General features: G+C 42.2%; 1 protein-coding gene across 1 annotated transcript in view; it reads right to left on the minus strand.

Annotated features, from left to right (window-relative positions):
- Positions 1-22,778, minus strand: part of MTUS1 (microtubule associated scaffold protein 1) — a 2,531,455-nt gene that overhangs the window by 1,681,111 nt on the left and 827,566 nt on the right. The gene's annotated exons all lie outside the window — the stretch shown is intronic.

Raw genomic sequence — 22,778 nt, forward strand, 5'->3', positions numbered from 1 at the left:
AAGGGACCCAGCCTGCATCATCACTTCAGTATTTTCTTGCCCTGCTTGGAAGATGCCGCCAAGTGCATCCTACAAGGATCAAGTTAGTGTGGATACAAGGAGGCACCAAGTGTACATAAGGTGGACCAAGACAGAGTAGACCCAACCCAGGGTTGGATGGTGTAGGGTTCTTAGTTGATTCTAGCAGCCTATCTGGTAGGCTGAAGGGGTAGGCAGGAGGGAAAGAAGTATGCAACAGTGGATACGCTCGATCACTTTCATTTATGGCAAGTGTGTACAACTGCACAATGTTCTTCGTGTTTCACTGTTGCAGTCCTGACTGTCGGTAAGATTCCCAAAGCTTTAGAGAGGCTGGAAGACTATTAAGGATAGGAGAGGATGCCCTGCAGGTCTGCAGATGCAAAACCTGCTCTAGACTTGGAAAAGGTAGTCAAGGTGGTAGTGCCTAGTGAAGGTATGCACAGAAGACCAAGGAGCTGCCTCCAAGATATTGTTAGTGGGAACCCCTTTGAGGAACACTGCAGAAGTAGCTGTGGCCTGAGAGTGCAACCTAATCAAATCAGGGGCCTTTTTTGCCATGATGGCTGTAACAGAAAGATATGCAGAGGGAAATCCACTTGGAAAAGGTCCGTTTAAAAGCTGGTTTTCCTTCCAAGCCTAGGGCAAAGTTCATGATCAGCTGGTCTGTTTTCCTCAATGATTTAGTCCTGTCCAGGTAGAAGTGTAGCATCCTATGTACATCCAGAATGTGCAGTAATCCTTCCCCCCTGTTTTGAGGGTTGCAAAAGAAAGTAGGTAGATGAATGGCCTGATTCAGAGACACATTAGTAACCACCTTAGGCATGAAGGAGGGATTAGTTCAAAGGGAGACCCTGTCTTTATGGAAGATAATGAAAGGCTCCACTGCCATTAAGGCCTGCAACTCAGACTTTCCTGGCTCAAGTGATAGCCAGTAGAAGGGCTGTTTTCCATGTAAAAGACTTTAAGGTGATAAAGGCTGCAGGTTCGAAAGAAGGCAAAGTTAGCTGGTCTAGGACAAAACTGAGGTCCCAAGAAGGGGCGAGTTTCCTCCTGGGATGCCTAATGTGAATAACTCCCCTAAGAAATGGTTTCAGTAAGGGGTAAGAATAAATTCGAGGATGACTAGGGATGTAGGCAGAGATGGCTGAGGTATGCATCTTTATGGAGGAATAAGAGGCGCCTTTCTTAACTAGATTTGGCCAGGGTACTCGAGAATGTTAGTAATGTTAAAAGAATTTGGCTGAAGTGAGTGCTTCTGGCACCAAACAGAGAATATTTTCCATTCGGCTATGCAAGATTTTCTGGTGCTAGGCCTTCTAGACTCTTAAAATGGTCTGTACTTGTTGACTCAAGCTGGAGGTACAGTAGAGCACTGTGGAATAAACCAGGCAGAGTCTGAAGGTTGGGGTGCACAATCTTTCCCTTGTTCTGGATGAGGTGGTCCACCCTTTAAGGTAACATCAAAGGCTTTTGACTGGTGATCTTGAGGAGGAAGAAGAACCAGTGCTGTCTGGGCTAGTCCGGTGCTATCAGGATGGCCCTCCTCCCCAATCTTCAGAAGCACTAGAGGCAACTGGAGCAAAGGCATACATTAAGAGGTATTTCCCAAGGGAAGGAGAAGGCATCTGTTCTCCATGCAAGTGTCTGCCTTGTCCTGGTGCAAAATTTCTCCAGGTGAGCATTGTCCTTGCTGGCAAATATGTCGACCTGGAGGACACCCCATTACTGTGTTATTGAGTGGAAAACTTCCCGATGGAGACGCCATTTGTGGGAGTTTGTCAGATTCCTGCTAAAGTGCGTCTGCCAGGGTATTTTTTTTTTTTTTTGCTGGGCAGGTATTGTGCCATGAGATGCAGGCCTAGGGATTGTGCTGTCTCCCATATTTGCATAGCTAGATGGCACAGGGGAAGGAATGCATGCCTCCCTGCCTGTTTATGCACCACATGACTGTGGTATTGTCTGTCTGTACTACTAGGACCCCTGCTTCCCATTTATCCTTGAAAGCCAGTAAACTGTTTTGTACTGCCATGAGTTCTTTCCAATTTATGTGCCGCCTCCTGTTTTGAGTAGGCCATAATATTTGAGTTTGGAGGTATTGGGTATGGGCCCACCATACTGTCTATGAAGCATCTGTGGTGTGGATTTGGCCCTGGGGCAAGAACCTGAAAGGTAATCCCTGATTATGGGTACAAGGCTGTGCCCACCATGCAAGCTCCTGCTTGAGGCAAGGTATCAAGGGTATTTGGGTATCCAGTGAGAGTTCTGGCACCACACACTCTTCAGGTACCACGGCAGCTTCATGTCCAGCCTGGCTACGGGTACCATGAGAATACGGGATGCAATGAAGCCCAAGTGCTCTGAGGAATTCCCTGACTGTGATTATTTGATTTTCCTGCATCTGTAGGAAGTAACTTGTTAAGTAGCAACCTTGTCTGGGGGGAGGAAGGTTCTCTGGAGAAGAAAGTCCAGGAGAGCTCCCAAGAAGACTGTTTGGATGGAACTAGGCTGGATTTCTTGAGGTTTAGACTGAACCCCACAGAAGTCAAGAGGTCCTGTGTGAATTTCAGAGCTTTGTTGATATTTGGAATGTCTGCAGCTTCTATTAGGCAATCATTCAGTTAAGGGTAAATTTGGACATCTTTGGTTCTGCAGTAAGCAATGACCAGTGCCAAGCACTTTGTGACAATCCTTGGAGCAGCAGACAACCCAAAGGGCAGAGCTAAAAACTAATAATGACAGGAGCTTGCTCTGAAGCAAATAATGCTTCTGTGTGATTTTTGAATAGGAATGTGTAAGTAGGCATCCTTTATATCTACTGAGACCATGAAGGCCTGAGGAGTTATCATGGACAGTAATTTTTGAAGTGTCAGCATTTTGAAATTTTGTATCCTGAGGAATTGGTTTAAGCTGGAGTGGTCGGGATAGGGCAATCAAATCCTTCTTTTCTTGGGACTAGGAATAACCTTGAGTAAAACCTTTTCCTCTCTTTGTTCCTCTGGAATTGGCTCCACCACTCTCTGAGAACACAGAATCTGTATCCATTTGAAAGCCTGAGTTATTTTATTTGGGGTACATCTGGGAAACCAGAGTGCACTAAGGGCTCTTTGAAATTGAGTTTGTAACCATCTGCAATAATGTTTAGAACCCATTGATCTGAAGTAATGTGGATGCAGTTTTGGAGGAAGAGAGACAGTCTTCCTCCTAGTTTTGGGGTGGAAATGGGAGGCTGGAGCAGAGGGAGAATCTCATAATTGCTCTCTGGCTGCAGGTTGAGAACTAGAACTCCCTTGCCTGGGTGTTTCAAAGTTCCATTGCCTTGATCTCTACTGGGGATGCTCTTGTCTGGAAGCTCTGTTCTTTTGAGGCCTTCTCTGTTTACTCTTAGGCTGGGTAGGAAAGTACCAATGCTTGGCTGGAAAGTTCCTGCTGAACCTAGGTGGTTGTACTTACACGTAGTCCTTTATTTGCATGGACTTTGCCTCGTCTTCAGTCTGGAGTACTGCCTCAGCTTTTGGTCCAAAAAGTTTCTCTTTGTCAAGGGTAGTGTCTAAAAGATTAGCCTTTACACATGATCAGGTAGAAATTCCTCCATAAGCCATGCAGGTCTCCTAATTACTGAACCAATGACAGCTGCCCTACAGGATGCCTCCATGACATCATAGCCACAATGCAAAGTGTGTTTAGCCACCTGAGAAGTGCAGTGACATGTCCAAAAGTTCCTTAGAAAGATTTTTATCCCCTGTGGTTAAAAATTTTTCGTTGAGTTGATTCAGGATGGTTTGCTGATATTTGATCATATGGAATTGACCAGTGAGGACCCTCAGACAGGGTAGCAGAGTTGTACACCTTTTTTCTGAACCCATCTAGGGCCCTACTCTCCTTATCTGTGGGCAGGAGATTCTTGGAGGCACTGTCCCTAGCCCCTTTAGGCCCTGGAATAACTTCTGGATCAGCCATTTTTAAATGGGTATTTATGGGTATCTTGCATTCTATAAAATCTATCTGGTTTCCTAGGGGCAGGTGGAAAGGAGTCAGGGTTCATGGAGGCATCCTGAAAAACATCCTCTACCATATCCAAAATGAAAGAGGTTTGTGTTCAGGGAGGTCCATGAACTCAACTCTCTTTTTGGCCTAGGGTAATCTTGCACTTCCCAGTGAAAGTGCTGCTTCATACCATGTAGAGTTCACCCAGAAGTTTGATCCTTTGGAGCCGAACCAGATGGAATGATGTCCTCAGAATCGGATTCCTCAAAGGATATGTAAGAGGGTCCTTCTGAGCCAGAGTCTTCAAATTCTGAATCTGTCTCAGATAGTAAGGAATCTGGGTCAGGATCAGTATAGTCACCCCTTTTCCTTTTTCCTGGGGTGGCTTCACCTGTAGTCTGTCTGGCCCTTACAATGTTAAGTCCTCAGCCAGCTTGATCAGATCCTGTTGGGGTCCTGGTAACTGAGAGCCCATAGACCTAGGCTGAAGCCTTGCTACACTGCCGTTTGGGGTAGGTTTGGCCTTAGGCCTAGATGCGTCCAATGCCCTGGTACCAAAATCTGTGGACATGCACCTGTGTAGACACATACCTCATTGTATCGCTGGTTAATGAGTGCTTATCGGATGCCGTGGCTTGCAGAGTGACCTGGGACCCAACTGAGGAGCTGTAAATGTGAACAGTTAAAGTTGAAAGAACCGAATGTATGTCAGACTCCAAATGGGTCTTGACAGAGGCCTGGGTTGCCGATTCAAATATCAGAGGGGGCTGCAAAGGTGCCTCACCTTCAATTATCAGTCTAGCAGGAGAGTCAGCTGGGGAGTGATGGTCATCGACGACTTTGGCTTAAGTTTCTTCTCTTCTGCTCTTGTGCAACTCAAGATCGGGATGACCTGCAGACATGGCTCAACTGATTCTTGTCTTAGAAAACGAGCTAAGAACTCGGTCCTACACCTAATCATTCTAGTATTAAACCTAGCACAAAAAACAATAATTAGGGACATCATGATCTGGGTCTAAGCAGCCAAAAGAGTATGGAAGTCTGTGTGTGGGATTTGTTTACCACAGCAAAGGCAATTATTTCCTTTAACTGACATGAGTTAAGTGAAATAGAAGACAATGGGGTACTTGGCTTTTCTACAGCTTCTCTCTGGTGTGGACCAACCAACATACTTGTATACTGCTTCAGGCTCCAATGGCAAGAAAAGGCTGAAGTCATGATGCAGGCTGGCTTTCTTTACACCAGAGCATCCGCCAGCCTGGGAGGCAAAAACAGTTTTTTGTGGTAGTCGGGCCAGCCAAGGGCTTTCCTGGCATCAAATCCCAACAGTCAGGACTGCAACAGTGAAACACAAAAAAAAACCTGCTCCATATGTGTTGTCTATTTTCATTCTTCCTCAACTGATGGGTTCAGACTCGATCCAACTCAGCTGTTGCTAAAGTTTGTAGCAACCAAAAAGCTTTCAACCTTCTATCTTACCCAGAAGGCACAAAGTCCAATTACCTCAAATCTTGTTTGCTGCCTTACTAGAAAGTAAAAGATGGAAATCATGATGAAGAAGCTCTATCTGGAGTTTATGTAAATAAGGACATATAGATCCTCTAAACACACTCATTCTCTTCCAGAAGCCTTAAGGTTGGGGGTTGGTAGGAGGGAAGTTGAGCAAGAAAGAAAATGGACAACACAGATGGAACATTATTGGTGAGTACATAATTTATTTGCCTGATGAGGTCAATTTTCATTCTGTCCTCAACTGATGGGACAGAGTCCCCCAGCTACCTATTTTCAGAGTGGCCTCAAGGAAGGATATTCCTGAGCACCATAGAACCAAAAGATGCCATCTGGAGACCAGATCTAATTTATGAGTAATAAAGGTATGGGGAATAGCCCAAGTAGGTGCTGCACAAATCGTCCATGGATACTCTGGATTGAAAAACTGAGGAAGCTGCCAATTATCTGGTGGAATGGGCTCACAGGTTTTTGTCAGAATGCCCAATTTATTGTACATAAAAAGAAATGTGATTTGTTGTCCATCTTGATAGAGTAACTTTAGTAACTGGTTCACCCAATGTTGGTTTTGCATATGAAACAAATTGATCAGAATTTCTGATGTTTTTTGTCTTATGCAAATAAAAATGCAACTGTGAACATCTAATAAATTTAAAATGTATTCTCCTTTGTTAGGCAATTTAGGAAAGAATATTGGCAAATTAATAGATTGATTTATATTTGATTCTGACACCATGTTTGGATGAAAGGACAGGTTACTTACACAAGGTAACTCTCTTTATGGAAAATCATATATGCAGGTCTTGAGCACAATGCTTGGATCTCAGAAATTCTTCAGGCAGAGGTAATGGCTACTAAGAAAATAAATTTCCATGAAAGATATTTGAGTTTGTATGTAGCTGAAAGCTCAAAAGGAGATTGTACAAGACACTGCAGCACAAGGTTTAGGTCCCAAGGGGGAGTAGGATCTTTAAAGGAGGGCCTTAAGAGTAGAGTGCCTTTTAAAAATGCTTTGCTCAACTTATGGGATGCTACAGAACCACCAATTATTCCAACATAAAAATTTGGAATCCCTGCTAATTGTACTTTAACAGTCGAAGAACTAGCTTCTCCTTCAAAAAAAGATGTGCTAGAAAATAGAAATACCAATATATCATGAATGGGGGCTGTGAAAGGTTCGCTATTATGTTTTGGAGCAAAAAAAAAAAAAAAAAAAACAAATCTATTTCCTGGAATATATAGTTTCCTGGTGGAAGGTTTATGAGAGGACAAAATTATATGATGGATAGGAGAAGAGAGCATAGGTTGTCTGGCTACTAATGGAACTGGAGAAGCCAGGCAACCACCCTGAGGTTTACTATGTTTGGATGTATCTTGCCTGTTGCACAAGACAGGTGGTCTGGAGTTGTAGCCAGAAACCAAGGTATTTGAATCGGGTAAGGGCAACGGAAGGGAAACCAAAATTTGTTGAGGCCAATAAGGGGCAATGAGATGACCTTGCTCTTCAATCTTATAGCTTTCTGAGGAAATTTGGGAATTAATGGAGTAGGAAGATATGCACAATGTACAGCATCCCTCGAGGATTCCCCCTGTAAGGAGTTGAGGATAAAGTACCTGTTGCATTTGTTGTTCAGGGGGGATACAAACAGGTTACAGCAAGGCTGGCTCCACCGACGGAAGATCGTGTTCGCAATCTTTGCTGAGGGACCATTTGTGAGGTAGAAGAATAGACTGGCTCAATTTGTCTGCTATCACATTGGACTTCCCCAGAACTTGCATTGTTAAAAGGAAGCAGTTAGAAGAGATTGCTCACTGCCACACTAAGAGCTCATTAACACAATGGATAGGATTTGGTTCCTCCCTGTTTGGTGATATACCAGATGACTTGTATATGTTGTCTGACTGCACTGCAATTGTACCCAAAGGGAAAGTATTCTGAAATGCCTGCAAAGCTAACAGCACTACTCATCTCTAGGACATGTATATGCAAATTAGCCTCCACGTGGGACCCAGTGCCTTGGACAGTCTTCCCAGATAACCCCCCCACCCCCAACCTAGCTGGGAAGAACTTGTGGTAACTATGGTCTTAAGCTAAGGGGGAATGAATGGACGACCTTGTAGAACCTAGTCTGAATGAATCCACCACTTGAGATCCCTCTTGCATGTGTGAGTGATTTTTATCTGGTAAGGCATACGCTGATAAAGAATCAACCATTCAGCAGTTAACATCCAGTGAAGAATTATCATACAAAAACTGGCAAGTGGTACTACTGTTATTGCTGCTGCCAATGATCCCAGAGCATGAATGGCCAGGTGGGCTGAAATTGAGGTGCTGCAGATTATCTTTTTGACTTGTAATCTTTAAGTCTGAACAGTAATGGAAGGGAAGCAATGGATGTTTTTGTATTGAGAATTGCTCCTATAAATGTCTAAACCCTGAGTTGGTTACAGATAAGACTTGCAGTTTATGGTTATCCCCAGAACAGAGTAAGTTTGGAGAACCTGGTATCTTGCACATATGCCCATGCCTTATCAGAACAGTAATGAGCCAGTCATCTAGATATGGAAACACTCTGAATCCTTGCAGTGTCAGGTAAGCTGCTACTGCCATGCATTTGGTAAACACCCTGGGTCTGTGGTGAATCCAGAGTGCAGTACTCTGAATTGATAAGGACTGTCTCATAGCTGGAAGCACAAGTACCGTCTGGAACATCTGTTTATCTTTATATGATCATATGCATACTTTAGGTTTATAGACCACATCCAGCTGTCCCTGCCCAGAAAGGGAGAACAGACTGAACTGTGACCATCTGAAACTTGGTTCTTTGAACTGTTTTTTCAGTTTGGAGAAATCCAGAATTGGTCTCTGGTCCCCAGTTTTCATTGGCACCAAAAAGAACCTTGAGTAAGTTCTGGATTGTACCTGGTCTGGCAGAATCTTTTGGACAACTTTCTTCTAACAGCTTTTGTATCTGAATTGATGCCTGTTCCCCCTGAGTGGGTGGAACATAAGAGATTTTTTTTTTGAGATTGGAGATGAAAGGGAAAAGGGTACTACATATTCCTGTGGAAACCTTCTGCACCCAAGTATCTTTTGTTACATCTAGTCAGGCCTCCTGGTGCAGGGATAATCATCCACAGACTATCTCCAGAGATGGGCAACTGGGCCTCCTTTCAGGAGCACTGGTAAGGTTTGTCAACTGGGCCTCCTTTCAGGAGCACTGGTAAGGTTTGTCAAAGAACGATTCTCTGGAACCCTGGTTCTTCTGGCCACTTCTGCCATCGGGGAGTCTTCATCTGTTAGAGTTTCCTTCTCTACCTTTGGGGGAACCTCCTCCACACAAGTCTTGAAAAGCACCCCGAGACTTCTTGAACCACATTTTTTGAACATCTTGTTGATTCCCGGAAAAGGTCTGTTGAGAAGTCAGAAAATGCACATCCACAGCAGACCAGGTCTTTTTTCACACCTGGACAGTGTGTCCTTTACTTTGGGGCTGAATAAAGACATTCTATCAAAAGGAAAATTGATGAAAGATTACTTGAAAAGGTCCAAAAACGCAGAGGTGTATCCAGGCATGTCTCCTTATTGAAATGCCTGAACCCGCTTGCCTTTAAGGCTCCCTCTGCTACATGTGAGATCAACCTCATGGATCATACGAAATGAATAGGCTAATTACAAGCCTAGCCAAGTTTTACCCTCATTTCCACGATCAGCACCTATCACCCCTGTCCAAGAGGGACGTAGGTGGAAGCCCAGGGGTGAACTTGCGGTTACTCATACAATTGTCCAGATTATGTTTTGAAGAGGGCCAATTAGGTGCTCTGCTTGACATGAAGCAGGGGACTGTTCCAAAGGTGTGGTAACCTCTGGGAGACAAATCTGTCCCTCTAGCAGGTTCTATTAATGTTGCATACTCAGTTAAGGCCATTAGAGTGAGTAACCCGTGTACCATTTGACTTATGGACATGTAGCATTTCCAATAAAGCAGGGTTAAAGATTACCTTATATGCAAGGCAGAGATCACCTCTGAGCAGTCTGTATATGAAACAGACTCAAGTGACAGTGATTTCAGATGGTCCTTATAGGACAGATGCTTAAGACCTTGAATTTTCCTTGTGAGAAACGTTTGTGGTCTCTCCAATCGCTGAAGGTGCTCGGAAAGGTACATACCAAAAGGAGCATTGTACTCCATTATTGGCCCAATGAGGGAGTACAGGAAGGTTACAACTTTTTTTTCTGGAGGCAATGCCCTTACTTATGAGATGAGCAATACAGAATGCCCTTCTTACCACTGTGGAGACATCGTGATCAAAGGTAAGGCTGCTGTCAACCTGGGCACCAGGTCTCCCACCACGGAGTGTGTACTTAGGGTGTTCTTGATGTGGTAGTTAGAAAGAACATCACTCTTACCGAAAGGGATGATAATGCATTTTTTGCATTGAATTTGAGGCCTAACTTTGGCACCAGTCATTTAACACCCTCTTGTAGGATGTTGACATTGTTTGGAGATTCTATGACCGCTCCCAGTTTGCAGTTATCAGCAAACTTTACCAGTCACAGACCTTTAGTTTTAGCTTGCACTTCAGAGAAATAGATTCCAAACAGTAGAGGTCCTAGGACTGATCCCTGTGGAACACTACTGGTTACAGGTCTGCTGTTGGAGGTAGACTCCCCTATTATGACCATTTGGGTTCTATCAGTGAGCCAGTTAGTGACCCATCTAATGATATACAGTTTGATACCTAGCTGGGTGAGTTTATCGATTATGCTTGAGTGGTGGATAGTGTCAAAAGCCTTGGCTAAATCTAGGTAGGCTGTGTGCACATATTTCCCCTCAACAAGGGCCTTGGTGACGGTCTCAAAGTCCACCAGGTTAACATGCATGATCTCCCTTTGACAAATTCAAACTGAGTAGGGTCAAGTGTTTGGAGGTTAATTAGGCCCATGATGAACCCGCTAACCCATTAATATTAGATCCACTTCCAGCACCACCAAGCTCATGTGCTAACCCTGGATAACTTTCTCACACTCAGATACAACCTCTAACTACATTTCTATCCACTCTAACTCCTGTAACCTCCTTCTCCCTTACCTATATCCCTGTCTTCCTCACAGTTGTAAACTGTATTCTGTCAGATGACATACTAAATGTAATGTAGAGGCTTAAGAAAATCTAAGACATGCTGAACTGTGTTTGTACTTTGTGTTACTCATCTCTAAATCAACAAAAAAATATACATGAATCTCCTATGTATATAAACTGCTTTACTGATCTCTGCCAGACTAAGTAGATACATATAAGCTGTATAATAAACTTTTTCTTTGTTGCTCTAGACATGTATTAGTAAAAATGTACTTTGCTGGACCTTTTCTCCTTGGGCCTCCACTGAAAATGGACACTGTTGTCCAGTCGGACCATCTCGGTAAGCAAATATTAAATAAATAAAATAAATAAGACTAGTCAGGCTAATAGGTCTACAGTTCCCAGGGTCAGTGGAAGCGCCAACTTTGTGCAAGGGGATAATAGCGGCCTTTTTCCATTCAGCTAGGACAAAGCCAGTGCTTAGACTATGGCTAAAGACAGTACCCAATGTGATTGTTAACTCTTGTTTGAGCCTGTGTAGGATGCAGCCTGGGATGTTATCAGGTCCCATAGATGCTGTGTTTTTGACCTTAGAGAAGGCATTCATGACCTGCTCTTTAGAGATATAGTGCACAGGACAGGTGGTAGGGATGTTTTGGGGTAAGTATGGCAGGGAAGGGGAGTGAAGTTTTCACAGAACCTATCAGCTAACAAGTTAGCAATTTCTACAGGCTCTATATATGTGGCATCATTAACTACTAGTTTGGCACAAATATGACCCTTTCCTTTTAGGTTACGGATGTAACTAAAGAATGCCTTATGGCTGCCCTTAGTTGAGGAAGCTAATTTGGATTTGTAATTAGTTCTGGAAGACTTCACATGGAGTCTTATTTGCTTATTTAAGCTGAGGAGGGAGGGTTTCCAGTTTAGGGCTTGCTCCCTCTTACTCAGACCATTTCATCCTCTTACTGTAAAAAGCCTGTTAATGACAGTTGCCCACCACACAGAATTGCTTTTCCTCAAGGAGCTTGTTTTGGTCCCATCAGGTACAGATGCATCAATGCAGTTGTTGAGGTGTTTGTATAAAGCATGTGTGTAAAACTCTGCATAGCTGCCAGTTCCATGTGAGGGAGGAGATGCAGTGAAGATATTTATACCATCCTGCAAGAGGTTCTAATCTGTTCTGGTGAAGTTTTTTTTACTTGAGTTTGTGCTAAGAAGGGGTCAGGTGTGATAGTAACTTTGAATGAGGCTGATTTGTGGTCAGATCTCACCAGGGAAGACCTCACAACAGGGGTGCTACAGTGGTCCACCATATTGGTAAGCACCAGATCCATGATGTTGGCACCCCTTGTGGAGCTGTCAACTAGTTGGTCCAGGGTAGTGGAGTTAATGAAGTCGAGGAACCTTTCTGCAAGTGAGTTTCCACATGAGTAATTTCCCCAGTCATTGGATGGGTAGTTAAAGTCACCCAAAACCATGGTGTTCGGATGTATCTTGATAGACTAAAATAGATCCAAATACGCAGAGTGGGTTTCCTGATTCATGAAGAGGGTCTTGTAGCTGTCAATGACTTGAATAGGTGTCCTAACAGTTCATTGCACCTGAAGCATCTCCAGGAAATCATGCTGTCTAACCAATCTGGAGGTGCATTTTACCTTTAATCAATACTGATACACTGCCTCCTTTAATTTTCATGGCTTCAGTTTGTGGTCTGAGCGTGTGGAAGGAAGTGCAGCTTGATATGGCTGGAGTGCTCTCCATAGCCTTGAACCAGGTCCCCATGATTGCAAAAATGTCCATCTTTCAAGGTGAGGGCTGCTTCCAGTGAATGCAGTTTCCTGTTAAGACTCCTAGCGTTTAGCAACAAAACCTTGAGGTTGTTCTTGGATGCAGTTCTTACAGCAGGAAGTTTGTCCTGGAGATCCTGCCAAAAAAAAAAAATGCGCTATGGGGTGGCAAGAGTCTTGGCCAGTAGCCGAAATCACAGGAGTGACGGATGAAGACCATCTCTGGCAAAGCATCAAGTTCTGTCAATCATGTCATTCCAGGCTGACAGATACCTTATCCCCCCTGGAATGACACCAGAAACTAAGCCAATTACTCAAGTCACTCATTTTCTGCTTCTGTTTTTGGAATTGGATATGATCTGTAGGGTTGTCAGCTTGGAAGTAACAGATGCCTAACTTCATTAGAAGGAGCAACAGAGAGGGTATCAGATAACTCCTTGATCAAACCCTGTGTAGTATAGCAATGTGTGCCAAATAGTTCAGAGACCTCAAAGCAAAGGTTGCTGAAACAGACACTTCCCAAATCTGTCCCCCACCTGCAAGTGCCTGTTGGGCAGATGGACAATGGAACTTTCCTCAGCAAGTTCCTTCTTGGTGACCACTGCAATGACAGCAGCATCAACAGGAACTCCCTTTCTCCAAAACTGCCTATACACAGGTGGTGTCATTATCTTATCTGAGATGACTGGGCTCTATGGTGTCAGGGGCCTTCCACGCCTGCTTTGAGATCAAGTCAATGAGCTCACTGGTGGTCAAAGTCACCCAGGAGGTGGAGGATCCAGTACCAAAAGCCTCCAAGACAAATTCCTCAGACGTAGGGCTGCAGGGCATCCAGCCACCTCTCTGTTTAAGAATTTCTAGGATGTCTCCAAAGGAGACATCTTCAGGAGGTGATCGTGGGGACCCTTCGCCTTCATCAAAATCTATACCTTCATTGATGGACTCCTCCGGGAAGTTTAAGTGTTTCCTCTTACACATACCCTTTCTTATGGACCTCCTCAGTAGAGTGCTCTGGGGAAGTATCAGAAGATGAGACTAATTCCCTGGGTGACAGCCTGGTGTTTGGTACTGGTTGTCCCTTTGGAAGGAGATGGTGAGGCTCTGAGCGCTGAGGTATCATGGTAGAGGCCTTGGGATCTGAGGGGGATGGATCCGTCAGAACTGTAGAGGCAGAAAATACTCTTTCTGCAGCCTCAAAGGCAGAGCAGCTCAAAGAGAGAGAGAGAGAGAGGGAGAGAGACAGAGAGAGGATGTCAGATCAGAGAAGGCAAGCTTCTGAATTGTAGGCCTCCCCTGCTCAAAGGGCAAAACCTCAGAGGTGGAAGCCAGAGCCGAGCTGTCCAGTGCCGAGGGTCTGAGGCGCAGAAACTGCTCTGAAAGCCTCAGAATTGAATGCTGCACCTCAGATCTAACAGGCAGACTATGGCTCTGGATCAGACAGGCTCAGATCTCTTCGAGAAAATCTCGGATCCAAGGATAAAATTATCCTCAGATGCAAGCAAGATGAATCTGGATGACTTGGATCCAAAAACTCTGAAGCAACAGGAGTCAGGGGAGGAATGTGTAAAGGGGGAGTAGTAGACATACAGCTCTCCTGACCCAAGAGGGGTAGGAGCCAAAGAAACACCAATCTGTCTCTGCTCCAAGAGAATCTTCTTCACTAGTGTTTCCACATAATCTTCTGTAAGGTTTCTGGAAGAACAAGTGGAGTAGACTGACAGAAACCTGGGTCTTTCTAGGAAATTGGGAAGGTACCCTTGTCAGGGACCAGATCCAGTGATGGGTAGTACCTAGTCCTAGGAAGTAATCTGGCAGACTGAAGTCAGGTTTGGATTGCACTGGATCTGATGAAGTCAGATCCAAGTGCTTTGTCTAATTGGATCAGACTTCAGAGGAGTCAAATCTGATATTTTTTCCTTAGCAGGATCTTGCATTTTTTTCCACTTTGGATGCAATGTTGAGATCAGGTCCTTACAATACCTCTTTCTTGAGTAGTCCAAAGCTGAGGATGAGGCTTGATAGCTTCAGAGAAGAGTTTTTTCAAAGTTTTGTCTTAGAGGGAGAACTCTCCAATATAGCCTCTCGAAATGAAGAAAGACTACCTTTCAGTATCAGCTTATTTTTGCGTTCTACTAATGCCCGAGGGTTAAAGCCGTGGCATACAGAGCAGTCCTCCTGTAAATGGAAAGGGCCTAGACAACAGACACTGTGTGTGGGCATCAGAAAGTGGCAGTTTGTGACCACACTTTGACCACTTATTAAATCCTGCTGGTTTATCCATCACCAAGTCAAAATATGAGAAACAAGATATCGGTTAATACTACAACAACAGACAAGTTTTTTTTTTTTTTTTTTTTGGCAGGAAAAAATAAAGATAAAACGGGAAGGGAAAAAAATACAAACAATGGTAAACTAGCTACAACGAAGTCATAGACAGGAAGATATTAACAATACTATCCAAGGAGTACAGAAATGTACAACAGAATAAAGGGTCAAACAAGAACTACATAAACGCGGGTAAAGGATAGTAATGGAGAACGTTTTTAAGTAAGGAATACAAAAAAAATAAAATTTATCTGAAGAATAGAGAGAGATGGAATGCAATGTCTGAGGTAATTGGGGATGGCACATTCTGGGTAAGGAAAAGCGAGGATGTTTTATAGTTGCCATGAGCTTTAGCAATGGTAGAGTCGGATCTGATCCGAACCCACCAGTTGAAGACAGAATGAAAATTGACATCAGAACTTTTTTTTTGTTTTACTGAAAGCCCTCAAGCGAAAAACAATAACCCCCTAAAACCTATTAACTTAATTCTAACATGTACAACTATGTACATCTTCCAATACTGAAATGTTACCCTCCTAATATAATAAAAACAAATGCCCCAAACCGAGTCACATTTACAGACTTGAGTTAACATAAACATTATCCCATGCTAAGAAACATGATACAGCTTGTGCTTCTACTATGTGGTGTCTGGTCTTCTTTCTCTCTCTCCCAACTGGGAAAATACTTAAATGCTTTCAGAAATTATCATCTCCTAGTCATTTCTCTACCAGATTGTCTCCATTTAGACATGAGGATCAGATATAGAGTTGCTACTAAGCATACATTTATTTGCTAGAAAAAAAGCTTTATAATATTCAATATTCTCTTCCACTTACTAGCTTTCTCTTAAAACTAGTTACTAGATCAAGCTAAGGGCCTTAATTCAGTCATTTCCCTATGCAAGAATGAGCAAGTAAATCGATTTTTCTTTCATCATGCTCTGTTGATCAGGTGACTTTTATTCCTTTTTCTTGCACTGCAGTGCCTACATTTTTAAAACTGAGCAAGGAGAAACAGAGAAGGGAGAAAAAAACAGGACCACCTACTTACATTAGTATCCCCATTACACTTAAAATTAACTGAGAAAGCTTTACTTTATAGCATGCAATGAAAATCATACACTATAAAATACTATTAAGAAAAAAATGTTTTACTTAGTCAACTTTCTCCCTTCTCTTCCCCTTTCCTAACATTAATTACATGAAGTAGGGCATATGCTTTAGAGTCCTCTACAAGTTCAATATTTTCAGATGTTTTTGTTCTATCATCTTTCACAATTATTGTTTGGTAATACCACGTGTGTCAATTTCCAAGTCACTGGTTTTATTCCTGTTCATCTCCATCTCCCAAATCCTGTCTCTGCTTCATTTCTAATGTACTCTCAAGTCGTCTAGTGAACTCTTGTGATTTTCTCCATTTCTCAAGCATTTTCTGTTTAAAGATTGGAAAAGGTTTCACTGGCATAGTCTCTCTGTGGTCTTTATTACCAGAAGAACAAGCAGTAGAATCACCTGTTTCACAGCTTACTACTTGTTGGACAAACTTTGGTATTTCTTCCTCAGTATGTACGTCATCAAAAAAATCTTTCTGTCCCTCCAGAAAATAATATTTTGAAGATAGCTGGGTACAGCAGTTTGAATTTTGCACCTGCTTCTCAACATTCCCTAAATAGTGGAATAAATGTACACGTTTTCTGCCTTGTGTACAGAGAATAATCATCCTCAACACTCTGCTGTCTCCTTACTTTTACTACTCTGCCCTTCTGCCATAGTTTAGTCAGAATCGGCTCATTTTGGTGGTAAAATTGCATCTTTACTATTAAAGATCTAGGTTGTTTTCTCATAGCCAGATATGGAGCACACATACAATGTGCACTTTTCTATTAACTCCTGGTGTGGAATACCTGTCCAGTTGCTTATTTGTGTTTTCATAAAAATTAATTCAGTCCGTTCCTTCCAGTTTCTCTGGTACAACAGAAAATATCAGGTTTTCTCTAGATGCTCTGCCCTCTAAATCTTTTATGTTTTGAAACATTTCTTCTTGAGCAGTCTCTTATTCTGCCAGCCTTTTCTTCATTTCAACATCTGAGTTTTGCAGTTTTAATCACCTCATCTGTTTAAAGCTTTTTCCATTTTGTTCCAGCCTTTTGTTATTTGAGTTGATATACTCCACCGGTATTTTGTTTATTTTAAGTAGGTCTGTGTGCAGTTGTCATACTTTCCTCTAGGTTACTGGAGGGCATGTCTGGAACTTTCACATTTTTTTGCTGAACATCTGCAGTACTTTTCACTGTCATTATTTTTCCTCACCTTTTGTAGCTGATTTTCTTTCAGGTCCTCTGCATTTTTTTTCCTGGCATCCAGGCAGTGCACCTACTAGCCAGTTACAATAATTTACCAGAAATGCAAGTTCACTGGCCCTCCCTGCTTAGTTTCCTGTATTCACACTGGGAGAGCTAGAATTAAGTTGTTATTCAGTGTGCAGTCATCCTGGAAAGTCCCCACAATAGCAGTTTTTGGTGGAATATAAATACATGCCAGCTCATTCCTCCTCCCTTACTGCCACATATCTCATTTGCCTTTTTTATTTCTATTGGAGCCCCTCTAGCAATCGGTATTTTTTACTCCTTTTCTTTGTCCATATTTTGCTGAAATCCTTTGTCACACTCATAAGCTCACTTCTTTCCAAATGCATTTCCTGGAGCATCACTATTTGTGCCTGCATTACTTAATATAACTCAGTATGGTTTCCTTTTTCTCTATACCGGTAAAGACATTTACATTTCAAGATAATATGGACAGAGAAGCTACTATGATAAAAAGCTACTGATCCCACCCATTATACAGTGAATATAAAAAGTTTACACACTCCTGTTAAAATGCCAGGTTTTGTGATATAAAAAAATGAAACCGCAATAAAGCATTTCAAAACTTTTCCCACCTTTAATGTGACCTATAACCTGTACAATTCAATTGAAAAACAAACAAATCTGTGAGGGGAAAAATATATATAAAATAAAAAACATACAATATGCTGTCCACAAAGGTGTGCATACCCTTAAACTAATACCTTCTTGTGTGTGCACACCCTTAAATTAATACTTTGTTGAATCATCTTTTGATTTAATTACAGTATTCAGTCTTCTTGAGTAGGAGTCTATCAGCATGGCACATCTTGACTTGGCAATATTTGCCCACTCTTCCTTGCAAAAGTGCTGCAAATCTATCAGATTGCAAGGGCATCTCTTGTGCACACCGTCTTCAGGTCACACCACAGATTTTCTATTGGATTTAGCTCTGGCTGGGCCATTCCAAAACTAACTTTCTTCTGGCGAAGCCATTCTTTTGCTGATTTGGATGTATGATTTGGGTCATTATCGTGCTGAAAGGTGAAATTCCTCCATCTTCATCTTTGTAGCAGATGCCTGAAGGTTTTGGGTCAAAAGTGACTAGTATATAGAATTGTTCATAATTCCCTCCACCTTGACTAAAGCCCCAGTTCCAGCTGAAGAAAAGCAACCCCAAAGCATGATACTGCCACCACCATGCTTCACCGTGGGATGGTGTTCTTTTGGTGATGCAAAGTGCTGTTCTTGTGCCAAACGTACCTTTTGGAATTGTGGCCAAAAAGTTCAACCTTGGTCTCATCAGACCATAACACATTTTCCCACATGCTTTTGGGAGACCTGATGTATTGTTTTGCAGATTTTAGCTGAGCCTGGGATGTTTTTCTGTGTGAGAAAAGGTTTAAGTCTTGCAACCCTACTCCATAGTCCAGACATATGGGGAATATAGGAGATTGTCACATGTAATACACAACCAGTACTTGCCAGAAATTCCTGCAGCTCCTTCAGTGTTGCTGTAGGCCTCTTGGCAACCTCCACGACGAGTTTTCATTTAGTCTTTTCAGCAATTTTGGAGAGACATCCAGTTCTTGCATCACTGTTGTCCCATATTTTCTCCACTTTTTGATAACTGTCTTCACTGTGTTCCATGGTATAGCCAATGCTATGGAAATGTTCTTTTCTACCCTTCTCCTGACTGATACCTTTCAACAATGAGATCCCTCTGATGCCTTGTAAGCTCTCTGCAAACCATGGCTTTTGCTGTAGCAGGCAACTGAGTAAATATCAGGAAAATCCTACTAGGACAGCTGAAATTTATTTGGGGTTAATCAGAGTCTCAAACTGATGTCAGGTGTGTACTCAAAGACTGAATACTGTAATTAAATGGAAAGATGATTCAATAAATGGAAAGATGATTCAACAAAGTATTAGTTTAAGGGTGTGCACAAAAAGTATTAGCTGAAGGGTGAGCACACAGATTCCCTTCAAAACATTGAATGGTCATAACATCTAAGCTCAGAACATTGAGACGATAACATCTAAAACCCATAACGTCTAAAACTCATGACACTGAATTTCATAACACTGAAACTTTGCATCACAACTTCAAAACCTATAAATCACATGTAAATAACATCCCCTCCACCTAAAACACCATTGTAAAACCTCACTGTAAGGGCATACGAGACAGACTTTCAGCCCAATTAATATACACCTTTAATCATGCCAGTCATCGAAAAATGAAAATGCACATTTGCATTCTAGATTTCAAGCATCTATAATCATACACTACATAAAGGCAACCTCAGACGAACTAAAGATGAGCATATTTTCTGAAGATGATACACTCTGGCGATATACACACACAACAATGCATAAGTATGCAGCAGCGTCTGGACAGCCAGTATAAACAAAAAGTATTTCACTATGAGTAATGTAGCTTTACTGACGTGTAGAGTCAAACAGCAAAAAGTCAGATCTAGAAGCAAGTGCATGACATGCAGATTAGTGTAACTAGCTCTTTAGCATTAGACTATATACCATTGATACACAATCCCCTTTTTTAATTAAAAAGGTAAGCATGCATAACATACTGGGTAATGTAAATTGAGCTTAAACATAGACATTTTAATAAATCAAACTTGTCAGCTCTCAATCATTTTAAGTGTGAAACCGTCTGTGTGTGTGTGTGTGTGTATATATATATATATATATATATATATATACACACATATATATATATATATATAGTTATTTATATATATATATATATATATATATATATATATATATATACATACATATACACACACACACACCTGATTTATTCACTGGTCTTTCCTTTCTGGAGTACTTTAAAGGAACATTTACACTGAACACATCAACTTCTCAAGCAATTCTTAGTGCACTCAACAATTTCTTGGAGATTTGACTTCAACTGTCACTCTCTAATTTCAGACCATCACACTTCTAAAAAATCTATTTTCTTATAAATGTGACAATTTTGGTTGATCATCTTCATGGAGACTCATTTTTGTTGCATTGGCCTTACACAAATGTATACAATTCTTTCTTTGCAAGAACCCATCACCTCTACAAACAGAGAATAATGGTCTAGCCACTTTGCTATCTACTGTATCTTTGGGCTATGGACTTTCCCATGGCCTTTGCATTCATGATCCGTCTCCAGCCTGTAAATCTGGTAAGCCCTTAGCATTCTATGTCACAGTGATATATCATTCTCTCCTTTCTTTACTGACACCTGAAAATCAATATAGAATAAATACAGGCACATGAATTCTATAACCTTTTTAACATTCAGACCATCAATAAATGATCTAGCAAACCAAGCCCTTGCAATTGAGTATTTCTATATTACAAAACTGTGAAATCTTCACAGATTCTGTTAATAGTTTGTCGCTTAAAAATCTTCATCGTCTTGCATGGCTTACTTTTCTTATTGGCTAGACAACAGATAGTACAGAAAAAGAAGTTATATACCTACCATAACATTCCATGTTAGCTGTCCTAGATCTCACCTTCCTTCTTTCTGGATGGGTTCAGAGCCGATCCTCGGCTCAGACTCAGCCATTTACTATAGCTCGAGAGCTCTTTACTGGCTCAAAGCTATCCCTTATCCCAGAATGCCCAGCGTCAGCAACCCAGATCTTGTTTGAGATAGCTCACACTACACAATTATAGCTCACACTTGACATAATTATAGAAGATAATCCATTCCTAAACCTAGATATACAGTTAATTGTCATGGTTTGCTTAGGAAGCAACTAATAAAACAAATTAGCCAGTGAAACCGTTGAGCAACTACTCTCAATCCTCGAGGAAGGGGGAAGGAGGGAGGGACGCAAGAAGGAAGGCGAAATGAAGGACAACTAACATGGAATGTTATGGTAGGTACATAACTTCATGTTAAGTTGTCCAATCTCACCTTCGTTCTTAATGGATGAGACAGCGCCCCTAGCACCTCAATCCTGGGTGGCTCATTGGAACAGACTCGTCAGAACCATGGAACCAAAGGAAGCCCTGCCCTAGGAGACCACATCTACTTTGTAATGAGAAATGAATGTATGAGGATCTACCAAAGTAGCTGCTGCACAAATTTGAATCTACGGGCAATCTAGATTGAAATGCTATGGAAGTAGCTACTGACCTGGTTGAATGACCTTTGGGTTTTGCTGGAAGATCTTTTTGTCGCAAACGGTAGGTATGGGGCTATGGTGTCGGATAACCATTTTGACAATGTTACTTTAGAAACTGGAAGGCTTTGTTGTTAGCAAAAGAAAGGAACTGATATGATTTTCTCATTTCTTTAGTTCTACAGAGATAGAAATGCAGTTGTCTATGCACATCCAGTTGGTGTAATCTGCATGTTGCCTTGTTGGAATGATTAGGGAAAAAGACAGGAAGTTCAATGGATTGATCCAAATTGTGTTCTGAACAAACTTTAGGTAGAAAAGATGGGTTGGTTCTCAGAGAACCTCTGTCTTTGTGAAAAACTAGGTATGGAGGGCGAACACACAGTGCATAAAGTTCTGAAACATGTCTGGCAGAAGTAATAGCAACTAGTAAGAGAGTTTTCCAAGAGAGAAATTTCAAGGAACATGATGCTGCTGGTTCAAAGTGTGGCATTATCAAGGAGGCCAGAACCAAATTAAGATCCCAAGGTGAAAGGGGCTCTTTCACTGGGGGTCTAAGTAGAGATGCACCTCTCATGAAGGCTTTACAGAGTTTGTGAGACATTATGCTGGAGTTAGAAACGCTGACATGAAAATTTGAAATGGCAACTAGTTGTACTCTATGATGGTAGCAGCCGCTGCACCAGAATGAAACCGTTCTGCTAAGAAATCCAAAATCTTGTGTACAGGAGCTGTAAAAGGAAATAAATTCCTGGATTCTTCCCAGTAAGAGAATATTTTCCATTTGCTAGCATAGACTTTCCTTGTATTTGTCTTATGGGAGGAAACAATAATCACGCACTGCTGGGGAAATATTGGGAAGCCTGGCTAGGATTGGAAGTGGAGTAACCAAGCTGTGAGCTTGAGAGATTGGAGGGATTGGTGTAGCCTGGTTGACTGATGAATCAACAGGTCCGGTACTGGGTCCAGAATCCAAGGCTGGGCTAGAAGGTGGGGGTGAAGGAAAGGAAACCAAATCTGTCGAGGCCAATAGGGGGCAATGAAGATCATTTTTCAACCCAACGATTTTGCTTTCTGAATGACTTGTGGAATTAGGGGGAAGGGGGGCAATGCATGAAGGAGACCTTGAGGCCAATCGTGGGCTAGAGTGTCCCTAGGTGTCTGACCCGGAGGAGGAACAAGGGAGAAGTACCTGCTGCATTTGTTGTTGAGGGGAGAGGCAAAGAGATCGCAGCAAGGCTGGCTCCATTTACCGAAAATGAGATCCACAATTTTCTGTTTCAGAGATCACTAGTGAGGCATGAGGTTTGCCCTGCTGAGCCTGTCCACTATTACACTGGATGTCCCAAGGATATGCGTTGCTGTCAGAAAATGTTGGGAGGAAATCACCCATTGCCTCAGTCTGAGGGCCTCTTGGCACAAGGGGTAAGACCTGGTTCTGCCCTGTTTTCTGATGTACCAAACCACTGACATATTGTCCATCTGTATTGCAATAGTCCCAGCAGGGAGAGTCTTGAAGAGCTTGCAACACTAGGAGCACCACTCATCTCCAGGACGTTGATGT

The sequence above is a fragment of the Protopterus annectens genome, chromosome 2.part1 (genome assembly GCF_019279795.1).
Source record: "Protopterus annectens isolate FY-2018-M chromosome 2.part1, PAN1.0, whole genome shotgun sequence".
In the NCBI taxonomy this organism is placed as follows: domain Eukaryota; kingdom Metazoa; phylum Chordata; order Ceratodontiformes; family Protopteridae; genus Protopterus; species Protopterus annectens.